The sequence below is a fragment of the Stenella coeruleoalba genome, assembly GCF_951394435.1.
Source record: "Stenella coeruleoalba genome assembly, chromosome: 1".
NCBI classification, from domain to species: Eukaryota; Metazoa; Chordata; class Mammalia; order Artiodactyla; family Delphinidae; genus Stenella; species Stenella coeruleoalba.
Window position 1 is genome coordinate 139,861,121 of NC_137169.1, and position 16,071 is coordinate 139,877,191.

The 16,071-nt window shown below is 35.7% G+C and overlaps 1 protein-coding gene across 3 annotated transcripts in view; it reads left to right on the forward strand.

Annotated features, from left to right (window-relative positions):
* The window catches only part of SPATA17 (spermatogenesis associated 17), a 204,592-nt gene extending 191,012 nt beyond the window's left edge, over nt 1-13,580 (forward strand). For 2 of the 3 annotated variants that reach the window (XM_079934837.1, XM_079934839.1), the window contains one exon: nt 13-336. The gene's annotated coding sequence lies outside the window, so the exon portion shown is untranslated. Of the gene's footprint in view, nt 1-12; nt 337-13,495 lie in introns of those variants that run through there. The other variant, XM_079934838.1, reaches the window with a different exon arrangement.
* Nucleotides 13,581-16,071: the final 2,491 nt, after the last annotated feature.

The window sequence follows — 16,071 nt, forward strand, 5'->3', positions numbered from 1 at the left end:
TTTTGATTTTAGAAAATGAGACAAAATGTAAAAATGAGGTTATGGTGTGAAGTGTGTTGAATAGAAGACCCCACTGCCTGGAATCCTGGATTCTACTTTGATGGCTGCTGAACAACCTTGCCACAAGTCTCTCAACATTTGAAGCATTTCCTATTCTCTCTCTCTCTCTCTCTCTCTCTCTCTCTCTCATTCTCTCTCCCTCCTCCCTTCTCTCTCTCTCTCTCTCCTCCCCCTCCCGCCTTCTGTCCAAAGAAGAAACTGGAACCATCCCTGGTTCATTAAAAACTCTACAGTTCTAAAAGGAAAATACAAATGAGGATCCTACAGAAAATACACTTAAACCGTACTTATTAGGATTCAATAAACTAATACTTTACAGCTGACTACTCATAAATTAATTACAGTATGAAAAAAAATATATATATATATAAATATGGTGTGTGTGTGTATGAAGAGTGGGTCTTTTACCTCTGAGAATGTCTGTCACAGCCACGGCCGCTGGTGACCAAAAGTGCCATAGATGGTTCCACTGAAGTGGCCATATTCTGACCCCGTCATCCTAGTCACACCAGTGTTGGGAGCCCAAGTGAAGGGCAGCTAGCATGAAGCATGAGTGATGAATGGTTTGAAGAATGAATGGGGTAAAGTGGTATGGTATGAAAGCTCTGCTCTGAGGGAAACAGTGACTCGTCAGACCAGTTCGAACCCCCTCAGGATGTTGAACTTGAGACACAGAGACACAGACCCCGGTGAGTGTGGCAGCAGAAACATAGACACCCTCAGACGGAGAAGACATTTGCAGGTCTCTGCTGCAAAGAGGTCATCTGCTTGCAGGGTCTATCCAGCTCATTGTATTCACTTAGTAAGTGGTTTATGATTGAAAAATAAGTGTCTGATTAGATTATGAAATTTTAGAGTATGCCTCCTAGCCCTTTGAATCTTTAATAACAATTCACAATCTATTAGGTGTTTTGAAGATGCTGGGTGAGTATTTGTTAATTCTGACCTTAGTATGAACTTGTAAGACAATTACTGGAATTAGAAAGAGTCTGAACATTGCCCACTTCAAAGCTACATGACAAGTCGGTGATTCAGTCTGTAACCTTGCCCTTCTCATTATGATAGTCTAAGCTAGATTTTTTTAAACGCTTTGGTATAATGAGGTATTATGTGAGAGGTTATGATTTGTGAAGCTTTATATGAAAAGATTCATTTTTAAAAACATCTTTAATGCTATTTTTTAAAAAACAGTTAACATTCATTTAGAGCATTCATTCAATAACATTCATTCAATTTGGTGAATATGTTGGGAATTATAGTAAGTATAGGTTTGTAGAAAATTCAAATAAGTAATAAAGACTTTTTTAAAAAAATAAGACAACATTTATTGCAAGGAGAAATTTGCTGCCATTTGGCGATAGGAGAATAGAAATAGAATGGGAAAATATTATTGGATGTTATACAAAATAACAGAAGAAAGTTGTGAATTACTTTATCTTGTAAAGTGTAAGGAGGTGAGTGGAAATAGCTAGATTTAGAGCAGATCAGGGTCCTTTGAAACGTTATGCGTTGCGTCTATACCAGATGACAAAATGGACAATTCAACTCTCAAACTTCATTTACTCTGGAAACAACTGATGAAAAACAAAAACAAAACCCAAGATGATGTTTTTGCTGAGTGGGGAGTATATAGCTTGGCCTCTTGTTATAATGGGTTCTAACTCTACTAAACCTAGTTTCGCTCTTCCCCAATTATTTTTTTCTTCTTTTATAGGATGTATTGCTTTATAGTAAGGGAATCAATAATTCCTGTTCTTTTCTAATAATAATCTTAGGAGACTGGAATCTTATTCTAATGCTGCTGCTAGGACTCACAATATTTTGGGAATTCATTCATTTAAAATAACTTTCAGCATTAGATTATGAGCTATTGCATAGTCTCAGTGCTCCAAAGTTACCTGTCCTGGAAATTCAGAAAAAAGCTGTGAGTGACAGAAAATTGTAAATTGGCCTGCCTCAGTCTGCAAGGTTCACATGTAGTGACCTACCTTCCTCTCTCTCCTCCCTTTCTCTCTCTCTCATGTTATATCACTACACCCAAGAAAAATAATTCCTGCTCTTGATATATTCTTGAGAACTGCAAAGTATTTCATGATTCAGAATGCCAGTTTTATCTTTCTCACTGTTACCCAAACTTGTGCATGACTCAGGTGCTCTGTAGCCAATCGTGTAATGTATTTGTTTTTCACCACCACACTCCCTGCTCCTCCCCCCACCCCGGCACACACATAAGTTCCTGATAACTATAGAGGGTATCCAGATGAGCCAAAAATGCCTTTGCATTGAGGAGAAAGAAGAATGAAATATGGACTCTTAGTAGAGAATATAATGGGGAAAGCAGTCTGTTGCTTCTTGAAAACTACTTAACTACATCAACTTATATACAATTTCTTTCCTACATTCCCAATATGAGCTAATTCTGTATGAATATTGACCATTAAAACATCAAGAGCACTGTGGATGTTTAAAGGCATATACCTCAAGAGTATTCAGAACTGGACCCTCCAGTACTTCTGAAATCAAAATACTCATCAACTTTCGTGTAGTTAATCAGGTAATGCCTTTCTTTCCTGCTGGTCTCTAATTTCTTTGAGGGCAAATACTGTCTCTCTTGATAAATGCCCTCTATCCAACATCAGGCAGAACACCAAGCACCGAATAAAATACCTGTTGGATAAATGTTGTTAAGAAACATCCAAAAATGTTTCAAGAAATAGCAGCTATAAAATAATAGATAGCTTCCTAAGAAAGTGCCTATAAAGACACCATCACTCATTTGAATGCACACATTATGGAGTGTTATTTTCTAACTAGTCCCATTATTTTGTAGTTATGATATAGATGATTTTGGATATAAGTTTAGATATACACTAAGTTGGCTGATCCTGAGATCAAGTTATGATCGCTACTTGGGTAAAGTGTTTCTTCTGGGAAGTAATCTTTTTTATCCGTAAATTTTTTAGTAATTATCCTTATTTGTGGTAATACATTTTTGTGGCTGTGAAGTCAATATTGAATTCTTAGGGAAATTGTGCATTTTGTTACCAATTGTATCCCTTTTTACTCTGGTCCCTCACATTCATGGCCGGCCTCTCACAGCTACATGGTGTCCATTTTATGTGCTAATCTTGTCTTCAGTCTCATTTTTTTTTTTTTCCTCCAACTCTTCTTTTAATTTTGCCCCGATTTTCTCTTCCATTTTATTTTCTTTTCCGGTGTAAAGCAGCTCAAAACCTTTTAGGAACAAAGTGAAAGCACAGTAAAAAATAAATCACTAAATTTTTTGTAGAACTTGTGTAAGATCATAGTGATGCCTGAAAAGCAGTAGCTGCTGGATCAATAGAAGTCACTCGGTCCAAGTTCCAGTTTGTAATAAACCACTACATAAAGAATCAGAATACAATTGTATTGCAAAATGAGTGAGTGAGTTAATGAATGCACAGCACAGGAGAATGTTGTTTAGGTTGGTCTGTATTCCATGAGTTAAACTCTGTTAGCTCCTGGCTTTAAGTTCATCTAAAACTACAACTCATCACATCTTTGTGTTACATCTTCAACAATGAGCTTTCTAGCTCTTCTGTAGTAAATGAACTCTTCCCTCACTTAACGCTCTGAATGAAAGACTCTAAAGGAGAGCAATGACATTAATTTGGACCGAGAACGTGACTGATTTTTGATGCGAAAGAGCCCACAATGCCGAAACACTTGTTCTCCCATTTTATAATCTCAAACTTTTTCCTGTGAGAATGGAGAGAATTCCCAACTTGATCTGTGGTTTGTACTTTGCTTGCTCCTCTTGGGGTTCAGTGTCCCCAGCAGGCTCCCTCACAGAGCACAGTAGGATAGTGCTAAGCACTCTTCCACTTGTAAATACTTCAACTCCTTAATGAGGAAATGACCTTGCGGCCGGTGCGAACAGATACAGCCACTTAACGGTACATTGAGTTCAATGTATAGTTCTCAGCTTCTTATTCGTGATGTGGGATGCAGTTCATTTGCACACTGTGGCATTAAACAATCCTTGCCACAAAGTGACGTCAGTACATTAAAGAATCCTGATTTTAGGAAATGACAAAATTGCACATACTGGTAGGGATAAATCACTGATTCAAATAGAGAGGAAGCATACACTGTGTGTTTACCGCTAAGCTGAACAGTTACTTTGCTGCCTTGTAGGGGGAATTGTAAGACCATACGAATTGCAAGTAAAGCCCAAGCTCCTGTGAGGATATCTAATAATGATTATTTAGTAGGCTTGAAGTGCTCCATAGTCAACGTGTTTTCCAGCTGGAAATTAGTCTGTACTATTTAGTGTATTTTCAAGGCATTCATACTTAATTCCAAACAACCTAATAGAAATTAGTTTTCATACCTCTTTTCATGTGAAAATAATCCAATTGAATGAAACATAAAAAATAGTTTTTAAAAAGTAGTCCTTCATTCATACTTAATATTGTAAATTAATAACATCACTGACTGGGAGAAAGGAATATGTACAACAAGATCATTTTGTGATTTTTGGAACCTGGATAGTTTACTCATTCCTTGCTCAACAAGGATTCAATACAGAATCTTTCATCTTTGACCATTACTGTATTAAAAGTAATGTGACCAGAGAAATACTTTAGTAAATGGAAGATGAAATTACTTCCCTTAAAAAGTTAAGTCCAGTTGACATGAAGAATCTGAAGAGTAATTAAAAGCAAAACAGTTATTTAGTATAAGAATTTTTTTTAAAGTTTGTTGCATGCCTAAAAGGTAAGCAAATAGGATTAAAGTGAGATGGGAATAGTTAAGAAAACTTTCTTGGAGGGGGCAAATGTTAAGACCTAATAGTAATAAGGATCTTGAATTGACTGAATTGAGAATATGAACAAGAGGGTTATCAGGCAAAGAAAATTACATAAGCAAAAGCATAGAAACAAAAATGATCAAGACGTATGCAAAGGAAATTTTTAAAAATCTTAACTGGACAAATAGCAAAAGAAGATTAAAATAGTTTGATTTGAATTGAACTTAAAGAAGGGAGTTATTTTTTTTATTGAAGTATGGTTGATATACAATATTACATGTTACAGGTGTACAGCCTAGCAATTCACAACTTTTAAAGATTATACTCCATTTATAGTTATTATAAAATATTGACTGTATTCCCTGTGCTGTACAATATATCCTTGTAGCGTATTTATTTCATATATAGTAGTTTGTACCTCTTAATCCTCTGCCCCTATATTGCCCCTCCCCTCTTCCCTCTCCCCGTTGGTAACCATTACTTTGTTTTCTAGATCTGTGAATCTGTCTCTTTTCTTGTTATATTCACTGGTTTGTTGTATTTTCTTAGATCCCACATATAAGTGATGTCATATAATAGTTGTCTTTCTCCTATTTGAGCAGTTCTGATTTTTTAAACACCGCATGACCAAGAAATCAAGAATCCAAGCATAAAATGGCAGCTAAAAGACTGAGAGGTGAAGTTGACCTTGTACAGTCTCCTGGGGCTAGAAAGATATAAATTGGAGTTCAGGGCTATGTAGGAAGCCAGGGCTTGAGAATGATCAAGATCCAAGAGAATTAAGAGTGAAAAGAAATGAACCCAATATTCAAGACCTTTTTTTCTTGAGCCATTTGTGATTTGTGAAAAACAGTCTAAAAGCTGAGACACTAAACAGAGCTTTTGATAGTCTCCATATTATGTGAGAAAACAACATCCAAGGTCTTCCAAGGATGAGGACTCTTGGTAAACATATTTTCAGATGGAACTTGGAAGTGCTATCCTAGTGCAAGAGTAGGCAAAAAATACATTATCTGTATTAGTTTGCTCAGGTAGCCATAAGAGAATTCCACAGATTGGGTGGCTTCAAGAACAGAAATTTAACTTCTCACAGTACTGGAGGCAGGAAGTTCAAGATCAAAGTGCCAGCATGGTTGGTTTCTGGTAAGGCATCCTTTCCTGGCTTGCAGATGACTGCTTTCTTGCTGTATCCTTACGTGGCCTTTCCTCTGTGCATGTACTTCCTGATCTCTTCCTCTTCTTATAAGAACACCAGTCCTATTGGTTTAGGGCCCCATCTTTAAGACCTCATTTAAACTTAATTACCTCCTTAAAGGTTCTTTCTCTAAATACAGTCACATTTGGGAGGGGGAATAGGGCTTCAGCATATGAATTGAAGGGGGTGGGAGGCACATTTAGTCCATAACATTATCACAAAGATGGAAACCTGTCTTCAACTTAATCACACAATAGGTTAAGGTGATTGGCACTTCCATTAACCATTGTCCAGAAGCCAAAGTAAATTTTTTGAAAGAGCATCTTGAGCCATTACATGTTTCATAAACAATGAATATATGCAATGAAAAACAAATGAACAATATAAAACCTAAGAAGGGGGTAAAAACCTTAATGAAATGGAAATGAGTTATCTACTTGATAGAGAGTTCAAAGTAATGGTCATAAAGATGCTAACCAATCTCAGGGAAAGAGTGAATGAACACAGAGAGAACTTCAACAAAGGGTAGAAAAGAAGAAAATACCAAACGGAAGTCACAGGACTAAAGAACAGAATAACTGAATTGAAAAATACTAGACAAATTCAACAACAGACTAGATAAAACAGATAAAGAATCAGTGACCTAGAAGGCAGGGCAATGGAACTAACATAAGGCAGCAAAAAGAAAAAAGAATTTTAAAAAGTGAAGATAAGAGACCTATGGGACAACATCAAGTGGAACAACTTTCACATTATAGGGGTCCTAGAAGGAGAAGAGAGAGAAAATGAGGCAGAAAACTTATTTGAAGAGATAAGAACTGAAAATTTCCCTAGGCTTCCTGCAAGGAAAAGACATCCATATCCAGGAGGCCCAGGGAGTTCAAATAAGATGAACCCAAAGAGATCCACAGCAAGACACATTATAATCAAAATATCAGAAGTTAAAAATAGAGAATTTTAAAAGCAGCAAGAGAAAAATAACTTGTTATGTACAAGGGAACCCCCATAAGATCATCAACAGATTTTTCTGCAGAAGCTTTGCAGGACGGAAGAAAGTGACATGATATATTCAAAGTGCTGAAAGCAAGAAACTTCCAAGGCTATGATTCAGAATTGAAGGAGAGATTAAAAGTTTTCCAGACAAGTAAAAATTAAAGGAGTTCACCACCACTAAACCAGCCTTACAAGAAGTGTTAAAAGGACTTCATTAAGCTGAAAACAGGGGCACTAATTAGTAGCAAGAAAACATAAGAAAGTAAAAATCTCACTGGTAAAGGTAAATATATAGTAAAGATAGTGGACTAATCAATTATAAAGCTAATATGAAGGTTAAGAGACAAAAGTAGTAAAAATAACTATAACAATTACTAAAGAGATACAGACACAAAAACGGTACAAAATGTCACACCGAAGACAAAATGTTGGGGGTGAGGAAAAATGTAGAGTTTTAGAATGTTTTCAAACTTAACTTGCTATCAACTTAAAATAAACAGATTATATATATATATGTAAGAAAAAAGAGAGCTCAAAATATAAAATCAGAAATTAAAGAGAAGTTATAGCTGATACTACAGAAATACTAAAGATCATAAGAGACTACTATGAAAATGACAACAAATTGGAAAACCTAGAAGAAATGAATAAATTCCTAGAAATGTACAATCTTCCAAGACTGAACCATGAAGAAAAATACACAATCTGAATAGACTGAACACTAGTTAGGAGAGTGAATCAGTAACAAAAAATATCCCCTTAAACAAAAGCCCAAGACCATACAGATTCACTGATGAACTACCAACCACTCAAAGAAGATTTAATACCTATCCTTCTCAAACTCTTCCAAATAATTGAAGAAGTAATGCTTTCAATTTCATTTTATGAAGCCAGTATTATCCTGATACCAAAACCAGACAAACAAAGAAAGAAAATTAGAGGTCAATATCATGGATGAACATAGATGCAAAATCCTCCCCAAAATTGCAAACCAAGCTCAACAATTAATTTATGAAAAAAAGGCAAGAATATACAATGAAGAAAGGATAATCTCTTCAATAAATAATGTTGAGACCCCTGGACAACTGTATGCAAAAGAATGAAACTAGACTACTATCTTACATCGTACACAAAAATTAACTCAAATGGACTAATGACTTGAATGTAAGACCAGAAGCCATAAAACTTCTAGAAGAAAACATAGGTAGTAAGCTTCTTTTCATCAGTATGATGATGAGTTTTGGATCTGCCTCCGAAAGCAAAGGCAACAAAAGCAAAAATAAACAGGTGAACTACAGCAAAAAAGTTTCTGCACAGCAAAGAAAACCATCAACAAAATGAAAAGATAATGGGAAAAAATATTTGCAAATCATCTATCAGATAAGGAGTTTATATCCAAGATATATGAAGAACTCACACAACTCAACAGCAAAAAACAATCTGATTAAAAAATGGGCAAAGGAGCTGAATAGACATTTTTTCCCAAGAAGATATACAAATGGCCAACAGGTACATGAAAAGATGTTCAACATCACTAATCATCTTTCAGATGATTAATCACTGAATCATCAGAGAAATGCAAATCATCAGAGAAATGCAAATCAAAACCACAATGAGATATCACCTCATACCTGTCAGAATTGCTATCATCAAAAAGACAACACTTATATGTGAAATCTGAAAAACAAAATGAATAAGGAAACAAAACAGAAAGAGACTCGTAGAACAAATAGTGATTGTCAGAGGAGAAGAGAGTGGGGGATAGTGAAACAGATGAAGGGGATTAAGAGGTACAAACTTCCAGTTATAAAATAAATGTCATGGGGGAATATATACAGCATAGGGAACATAGTCAATAATACTGTAATAACTTTGTAGGGTGACAGATGGTAACTAGACTTACAGTAGTGATCATTTCATAATGTATTAAAATATCAAATCACTGTGTTGTACACCTGAAACTAATGTAATATTATAAGTCAATTATACTTCAATTAAAAATGCAAATTAAAAATGCAGTAAGGCATCAGTACATACTATAATTTCTACAATTTGAAAAGAATCACAAAATATTATAAATAACTCTGTGCCTGCACATTTGATAACCTAGATGAAATAGACCAATTCCTCAAATGACACAATTTGCCAAAACTAACACAAGAAGAAACAGATAATCTGAATAGAACTCTATCCCTTAAAGAAATAGAATCAATGATAAATAAACTTCCAAAAGAGAAAACACAAGATCCACTTGGGTTCACTGGTGAATTCTATCAAATATTTAAGAGAGAAATTATACCAGTTCTCTACAACATCTTCCAGGGGATAGAAGCAGAGGGTATACTTCCTAACTTATTCTGAGTCCAGCATTACACTAACAGCAAAATCAGATAAAGAAATTTCAAGAAAAGAAAATTACAAACCAATATCTCTCATGAACATAGATGCAAAATCCTCAACAAAATATTAACTAATCAAATCCAAAAATGTATAGAAAGAATTATACATCACACCAAGTAGGATTTATCCCAGTTATACCAGGGTGGTTCAACATTTGAAAACAAATTAATGTAATACATAATAACATCAACAGACCAAAAAAAAAAGAAAATCACATGATCATATCATTAGATTCAGAAAAAGTATTTGACAAAACACAACACCCATTTATGATAAAGCTCTCAGTAGACTAGAATTAGAGGAGAAATTCTTCAACTTGATCAAGAATATCTACAAAAAACTTTCATCTAACATACTTAATGATCAGAAGCTAGAAGATTTCCCATTAAAATCAAGAGCAAGACAAGGATGTCCCCGCTCACTCCTTTTCAACATAGTACTGGAAGTCCTAGTTAATGCAATAAGAAAAGAAAAAAGAAATAAAAAGTAGACAGACTGGAAGGAAGATATAGAGCTGTATTTATTCATAAATGACATGGTTATCTATGTTGAAAATGCAAACAGCAACACAAAACATCCTGGAACTAATAAGCAATTACAGCAAGGTTGTAGTATACAAGCTTAATATTCAAAAGTCAATCACTTTCCTATAAACCACTGATGACCAACTGGAATTTGAAATTAAAAACACAATTCCATTTAGCACCCCACAAAATGAAATACTTAGGTATAAATTTAACAAAATGTATACATGATCTATGTGAGGAAAATTACAAAACTGATGAATAAAATCAAAGATCAAAGTAAGCGGAGCAATATTCTGTGTTCATATGTATGAAGAAAATATTGTCCAAATGTCAATTCTTCCCAACTTGAGCTATGATTCAATTCAATACCAAAAAAATCCCAGGAAGTTATTTGGTGGATATCAACATATTCTAAAGTTTATATGCAGAGTCAGAAGACTCAGAATAGCCAACTCAATATTGAAGGAGAAAAACAAAGTTGAAGAACTGATATTACCCAACTTCAAGACTTACTATAAAGCTATAATAATCAAGTCAGTGCAGTATTGGTGAAAAAATAGATTAATAGATTAATGTAACAGAATAGAGAGCTCAGAAATAGACCAAGATAAATATAATCAATTGATCTTTGACAAAGGAACAAAGGCAGCACAGTGGAACAAAGATAGTGTTTTCAACAAATGGTGTTGGAACAACTAGACATCCACATGCAAAAAAAAAAAGAATCTAGACACAAACCTACACCCTTCATAAAAATTAACTTAAAACAGATCACAGACCTAAATGTAAAACTATAAAACTCCTAGAAGATAACATAGGAGAAAACCTAGATGACCTTCTGTATGTTGATGACTTTGTAAATACAATATCAAGGACACAATTCATGAAAAAAATAATTGATAAATGGACTTCATTAAAATTTAAAACTTCTGCCCTGTGAAAGACAATGTCAAGAGAATGAGAAGACAAGCCACAGACTGGGAGAAAATATTTGCAAAAGACACTTCTGATAAAGAACTGTTAAAAAGAACTCTTTTAAACTCAACAGTAAGACAACAAACAAACTAATTATAAAAATGGGTCAAAGACCTTCACAAACACCTCACCAGGTGGCAAATAAACATATGAAGCATATGAAATAAGCATATAAAAAATGTACCACATATGTCATCAGGGAAATAAAAATTAAAACAACGAGGTACCACGACACACATATTAGAATGCCCAAAATTCAAAACTCTGACAACACCAAATGCTGGTGAGGTTGTTGAGCCAGAAGGATTCTCATTTATTGGTGGTTGGAATACAAAGCGGTACAGTCACTTTGAAAGGCAGTTTTGCAGTTTCTTACAAAACATACTCTCACCATATAATACGACAGCTGTGCTCCTTAGTATTTACTCAGAGGAACTGAAAACTTATGTCTAGACAAAACCTTACACACGGATATTTATATTTATAATAGCTTTATTCATAATTGCCAAAACTTGGAAGTTGCCCTTCAGTAGGTGATTGGAGAGAGAAACTGTGGTACATCAAAACAATGGAAAATTATTCAGTGCTAAAAAAAAGAAATGAGCTATCAAGCTGTGAAAACACAGTGAAGAACCTTAAACACATATTACTCAAAGAAGCCAAAAGGATAGGTACTATATGATTCCAACTATTTGACATTCTGGAAAATGCAAAATTATGGAGACAGTAAAAAAATCAGTGATTACCAAGCATAGGGCTGAGAGGGAGGGATGAAAAGGCAGAGCACAGAGAATTTTTAGGGCAGTGAAAATACTCTGTGTGACATTATAATAATGAATACATGTCATTATAATTTTGTTCAAACCGATACAATGTACAAAACAAAGAGTGAGCCCTAATGTAAACTGTGGACTTTGGTTGATTATGATATGTCAATGTAGGTTCATCAATTATAACAAATGTACCACTTTGGTGGGGGAAGTTGATAATGTGAGGGGCTGTGCATGTGTGAGGTCAGGGAGCATACGGGAAATCTCTGTACCTTTCTTGCAATTTTGCTAAAACTGCTCTCTTAAAAAAATAATTTTATTAAAAAAAATAAAAATAAAAGAATGACAATACCAAAATATCACACAACTGTAACTCATCTGGTAAATTGGTAGAAATATATGTTTATACCATATCTTTCTTAAACTGTTTGTATACAGCCACTAGAAACTTACCACATGAGTATTTTGTGACCCAGCAATTCCTCTCCTACGTATATCTAAAAGAAATGTGTACACACGTTCACCAACAGATATATACAACATGTTCACAGTACAGCCTTGAAGTTTAGAAACAAGTCAAATGTCCATCTACTGATGAGTGGAGAAACAAATTGTGGTATGTCCATATAATGGAATATTGTTTGGCAGTAAAAAGGAATAATGTACTGATACACGTGACAATTTGGATGAACCTCAAAAACATTATACTAAGTGAAATAAGCTATTCACGAAAGACCACACGTTGTATGGTTCCATTATATGAAAGGTTCAGAATAGGCAAATGTATAGAGACAGAAATATTAGTGGTTGCCTGGGGTGGGAAGGGGGATGGAGATTGACTGCTAATGGGTGTGAGTTTCTTTGGGGAGAAACTTTCTTTATAAATTTTCTTTTTAAATATTCTAAAATTACATTATGGTGAACAGCTGTTGAACAGATGGTTGAACAGCTCTGTAAATATACCAAAACCATTGAATTGTACATGTTAACTGAGTGAATTTTATGGGACATTATTTATAGCCCAATGAAACTGCTTTAAAAAAACACAAAGAAATGCCAGTACATACTCATTATAATAGTGAAATTTTAAAAGAATGGTAATCAAAAAATATGACTCTAAAAAGAGAAAAATAAAAATATGACTCTACTGTAACTCTCAGCCAGTAAGTTGGTAGGAATATAAATTGTTACAATATCTGGAAAACTATTGGGCTGTGGCTACAAAAGCTTAACATATTGGGCTTCCCTGGTGGCGCAGTGGTTGAGAGTCCGCCTGCCGCTGCAGGGGACACGGGTTCGTGCCCTGGTCCGGGAAGATCCCACATGCCGCCGAGCGGCTGGGCCCGTGAGCCATGGCCGCTTAGCCTGCGCGTCCGGAGCCTGTGCTCCACAACGGGAGAGGCCACAACAGTGAGAGGCCCGCGTACCGCAAAAAAAAAAAAAAAAAAGAAAAAAGAAAAAGCTTAACATATGTCTATCCTGTGACCCGGTAATTCCTCTCCTATGTATGTCTGAGAGAGATGTCTATATATATACTCACTAAAAGATAGATAGAAGATACCAATGAAAGCACTGTTTGTAACAGCCAAAAAAATTGGAAACAACCCAAAGGGCTATGAACAGTGCAAAGGATAAATAAATTGAGGTATAATCATAAAATAAAATATAAAAATTAACACTACTGCTACTCTCAAAAACATAGAAGAATCTCATAAATATAATGTTGAGTAAAACCCACCAGGCATGCAACATACATACAAATAAATCTGTCTGTTTATTTAAGGTAAAAAAATAGACAAAGGGAATCTCTGGTGATTTGGGATGAAGTCGTAGTAACTGTGAGGGAACACAGGAGCCTTCTGGAGAGGTAGGTGCTGGTAATGTTCTATTTCTTGATTTAGGTTATGAATGCATTCATGTTTCATTTGTGAGAATTTCAATGAACTTTATTTTTCGTGAACTGTGCACCTTCCTGTATGTACATTTTGCTCTGTGTACAATTAGCCCAGTGAGGGTGAAAGGGGATGGGGGGCACACCAAAACCAAAACCCTGGAGAGCACCTGTTCTCTCTGAGGATGGTGGCTACCCCTCGACTCCACTTGACGTTGCCTGTGAGAATGCCGACCCAGTGACTTCAAACTATCTACTTTTTAAGAGAAGCTGGAAATATTTCCCTGAAATTCTCTGTTTTTAGGTGTTGGCCAAGATTTCAATTGTCAAAACATTGTGAAAACCATCAAAAGCACAACCAGAGCTGGGTTCTCCCTTTGGCTGGCAGTTTGGGTCACTAATGGCAGTTTCAGGTGGTTCTGTCACTTAACTCTGTGCACGATCTTGGCAACATTTCTTAACCTCCCCAAGCCTCAGTTTTCTCATCTATAAGAATTAGAATAATAATACTTTCCTCTCCGGGTTATTAAGAGGACCGACTGCTTGTTAAAAATCACTTAAGACTATGCCTCTAATTCAGCAAGCTCTCAATAAATGATCATTGTTTATTATTATTGTTATTATTATTATTATTATTATTATTGCCAGAGTACTACTCTCTGAGGATAACTAAAAAGAAAAAAGGGTGACAGCTTGAAACAAAGACATACAGCTACGGCTTTCCATGCCCATATTTTCCTGTCACCCCTATCTTCCTTCTCTCCCACTAACTGGCTTCCTGTCTTAAATCTCCTGCTATCACCCTACTAAAGGCCTCAGAAGTCACCACCACTTGTTTAGAATGAAAATGGGAGTAAGGCAGCTGGAAGATCTATTTTTATTGCCCCACTCTGAGTCTCCACACTCTTTTTTTTTATCACAGAAATACTATAAAATGTGGCCCTTTATTTCTAAAATGTTATTCCTGTTTTAGAGAAAGTAGGATATGAGTTGGATAGCTTTTTGTGGACTGACCTGGACACCAAACCACAATAAATAATATAGAGTTATTTTCAGTGGCATATGCATTCGTGATTTCAAACTGTCTGTAAAAGAAAATTTGGTACATACCTGTCTTTTGACATGTGACTTCTTGTGCCGCAATAGTAAGGTTTAAATTTCATACATAAACAAAATGTTCAGGGTGATCTCATAAAGTGAAAACCTATAGGTAATTAATAGCTTTCATAACTGAAACTTTACAAACACAAGTGACATTCCAAAATTCCTGATCCTGTTTTGATAATATTCTACTGCAGAAATAAGAAAAATAAAAGACAAGCCTTGGCAGAGAGATATCAAACTTAAGGGTAAATCAGAAAGTGAATAACGATCACCTATATAATCAAAAATTTGTTCTACAAAGTTTCAACCAGCTACAACTGATTTTCGGCATTCAAAATGCATTTGGATGTACTTATCAGTATGGCCCTTTGACTCAATATTTACATTGAAAATCAGTAATATTCTATAATTAAGCATTATTTGCGTGGTGTGCTCATAATTATTCTAATTAATATCTCCAAAGTCATGTGAGGCTAGGATTTATTATCTCCATTTTCAGATGAGGAAATTAAGACAGGATAAGTAAATAAATGAATGTCAAATAGAAAGCAGCATTTTCTAAGTTGGGATTGGACTCAGGTCTAGTGTGAGTCTTCAGCTCAGGCTTAGTTGCTGCATTAGAATGATGGTCCTGGTGCTGGTGGCTAACAGTCCTCCAAAGGCCATGACTTTGTCTCCTTGGCAGGAAACACCATTCTGGAAGCCAAGAGTTTATCAATCTACTTCTTCCTTTTAGTGACCAGTTCCATTCCTTGGCTCAGATCAGGATGGTGATGGTGAGCTCTTTTGCTGTATTTTTTAGGGTCTAGCCAAGTAAGCCCATTTCCTTGTGCCACTGCTAGGAAGGAAGAAAGTGATTTTTTTTTTCCATCGTTAGTGAATGATTTCATTCTTATAAGGCAGAGCAAAAACAAGACAGCAAGAAAAGGAACATGAAATCTCATTTGGGGATAAAGAAATCAACTTATTTTCAAATGGTGTATAATTGTGTATAGATAAATGTGTGCATGTATAATTTTAAAAAGTGGAGTGTAGGGCTTCCCTGGTGGCGCAGTGGTTGAGAATCCGCCTGCCAATGCAGGGGACACGGGTTCGAGCCCTGGTCTGGGAAGATCCCACATGCCACGGAGCAACTAAGCCCGTGAGCCACAACTACCGAGCCTGCGCGTCTGGAGCCTGTGCTCCGCAATGGGAGAGGCCGTGACAGTGAGAGGCCCGCGCAGTGCGATGAAGAGCGGGCCCCGCTCTCCGCAACTGGAGAAAGCCCTCGCACAGAAACGAAGACCCAACACAGCCAAAAATAAATAAATAAATTTATTAAAAAAAAAAAAAAGTGGAGTGTAATTAAAACATTTGAAATATCT